This window comes from Pteropus alecto, unplaced genomic scaffold, assembly GCF_000325575.1.
Source record: "Pteropus alecto unplaced genomic scaffold, ASM32557v1 scaffold34, whole genome shotgun sequence".
Classification (NCBI taxonomy): Eukaryota; Metazoa; Chordata; class Mammalia; order Chiroptera; family Pteropodidae; genus Pteropus; species Pteropus alecto.
The window spans coordinates 4,140,848-4,143,519 of NW_006435763.1; positions in this window are offsets into that span (position 1 = coordinate 4,140,848).

Consider the following 2,672-nt stretch of genomic DNA (forward strand, 5'->3'; position numbering starts at 1 on the left):
CAAATAACAGAATGATGAATCCAAACACAGACCAGCACACCCTTTGACCCAGAAACCCCTTTCCAGAAATAGCTCTAAGAAAATACTCAGATAAGATTTATGCACAAAGTTGATCCTTAACAAAGAGCAAAAACAACCTAGAAGCAACCTAAATACCCAACAATAAAAAGGTAAATTATGAGATCTTCATATGATAGAATATGTACTCATTCTAACATATAGTGTTTTCGAAGAATATTTAATGGCCTTTTAAAAACACTTTAAAAAGCCGAAACTTATAGTATAATCCTACCTTTATAATTACAAACCATACAACTGAGAGAGAGCCATACATAAGCATATTTATATGAACATACCCGCTAACATAGATACATGGGGCTCTCTGGAGGGAGGAGGAGGGAAAGGGAAGAAGAAATGTAGAAAAAATGAATGGAATGTGTCAAAATGTAATACTGGTTCTAGTTCTCTTTTGGTGATAGAATTACATGATTTTTATTTATATCTTTGTATCTTTACTTTTCTTGATATCTTTGTACCTAAACTTTACTTTTATTTATATCTTTGTACCTAAACTTTTGTGATTCAGAGGAAAAAATAAAATTAAAAAAATAGACTCATAAACTTTAATAAAGTTTGTCTATTGAAAAAGTTATCTCAGTATTTTTATTCTAAAAACACAGAGACGCAGGCATAAGAATAAAGATATTCATCAGTTTTTGGTTTCTGTTTTTAAGAAATTTTGTATTCCCGTGGTTACCAGGACTATGGGGAGGGAGCAAGAGGGATGTCGCTGTTTAATGAATATAGAGTAAATTCATAGGCATTTACCTTCTGACCCAGCAATACAAGTCTAAGAATCTATCACAAAAACATACTGGCAAAAATATGAAATGGCATATGCTCAAGGTTATTCATTTTGACACTTATAACAATAAAGTAATGGAAACAACACAAGTACCTATCTACAGAGGAATGGTACAGCCTCACAATTTTAATCAGAATCTGCAAAGTTTTAATGAGGAAGAACACTGCATATAGCTATGAGGTATCTCCAAGATAATTGTCAAATTAAAAAAAGCGAGGTGTAAAATAGTATGAATAGTTGGCCCTGTTTTGTTTTTTAAAAGGAGGAAGGACATAAATGCATATACATATGACTTTTTCTATGTATATAAGTAACAATGGAAAGATAAACCAAAAACTAATAAAAATGGTTACCTAGGTTACCTGTAGGAGTAAGAGAACAGACTGAGGAAAAGACAGAAGATAGATTTCTCTAAAAGTATTTTATTTTATTAGTTTTGACTGCAGATTTGTGTAAAAGTTTTACATAATTTAGAAATAAAATTCAATTAAAAGGACAATATTTCTAAAAATACAAAAGAAATGCATGAATCTATATAATTAGTTGGTAGATAACCACAAGGAGAGGACTTATTTCAAGAGACCTGAAAATATAGTATTTTGACTGTTATTCTAAAAACAAAACACTTACAACAAGCAATCCTAAATTGTGTTCAAAGAGCTTATTATTAGTGGTAATGATATAGAAATACTAAAAAAAAAAATGAATGCAGGAAACTAGGAATAGAGGAAAATTCCTCATCTTGATAAAGAATATCTATAAAAAAAATCTACAACTAACATGATACTTAATAATGAGAAACTAGAATCTTTCCAGCTAACATCGGGAACAAGGCAAGGATGTCCCCTCTCACCACTCTTCTTCAACTTCATACTGCAAGTCCTAGCTAATTGCTATAGACTGAAGGTTTGTATCCTCCCAAAATTCATATGTTGAAACCTTTGGAAGGTGATTAAGCCATGAGAGTGGAGCCCTCATGAATGTGATTAGTGCCCTTATAAGAGACCCCGGAGACCTCCCTCACCCCTTTCCTCTATGTGAGGACACAGAGTGAAGATGGCTATCTATGAGCCAGGGTATGAGCCTCGCCAGATACCAAATCTGCTGGCAACGTGATCTTGGACTTCCAAGCCTCCAGAACTGTGAGAAGTGAATCTCTGTTGTTTACAAGCTACCCAGTTGATGGCAATTTTTTTATTGTAGCCCAAAAGGACAAAGACAGTAATGTAATATGACAAGAAGAGAAAATAACAGGTTTACTGATTGGGAAGGAAGAAATAAAACTATCTTTTTTTACAGATGACATGATGAAATGTAGAATGTAGAAATTCCTAGAATAAGCTATTATAGCAAGGTTGCAAAATATTAAGTTAATATACAAAAGTCAACCGCTTTCCTGTGTACCAGCAAAAAACAAGTAGAATCTGAAATTAAAAATGCAATACCATTTACATTAGCACTTCCAAAATTAAATACTTAGGTAATAATCTTATAATCTATGTATAAGATCTATATGAGGAAAACTACAAAACTGATGAATGAATCTCCAAATACTAAATAAATGGAGGGATATTTCATGTTCATGAATAGGAAGATTCAATATTACCAAGATGTCAATTCTTCCCAATTTGACATATAGATTCAATGCAATCCTAATCAAAATTTCAGAAAGTTATTTTGTGGCTATCGACAAACTGCTTCTTATGTGGAAAGGCAAAAGATCTAAAATAGCCGAAAACAGTATCGAAGGAGAAGAACAAAGAAGACTGACACTATCTAATTTCAAGACTTACTATAAAGCTACAGT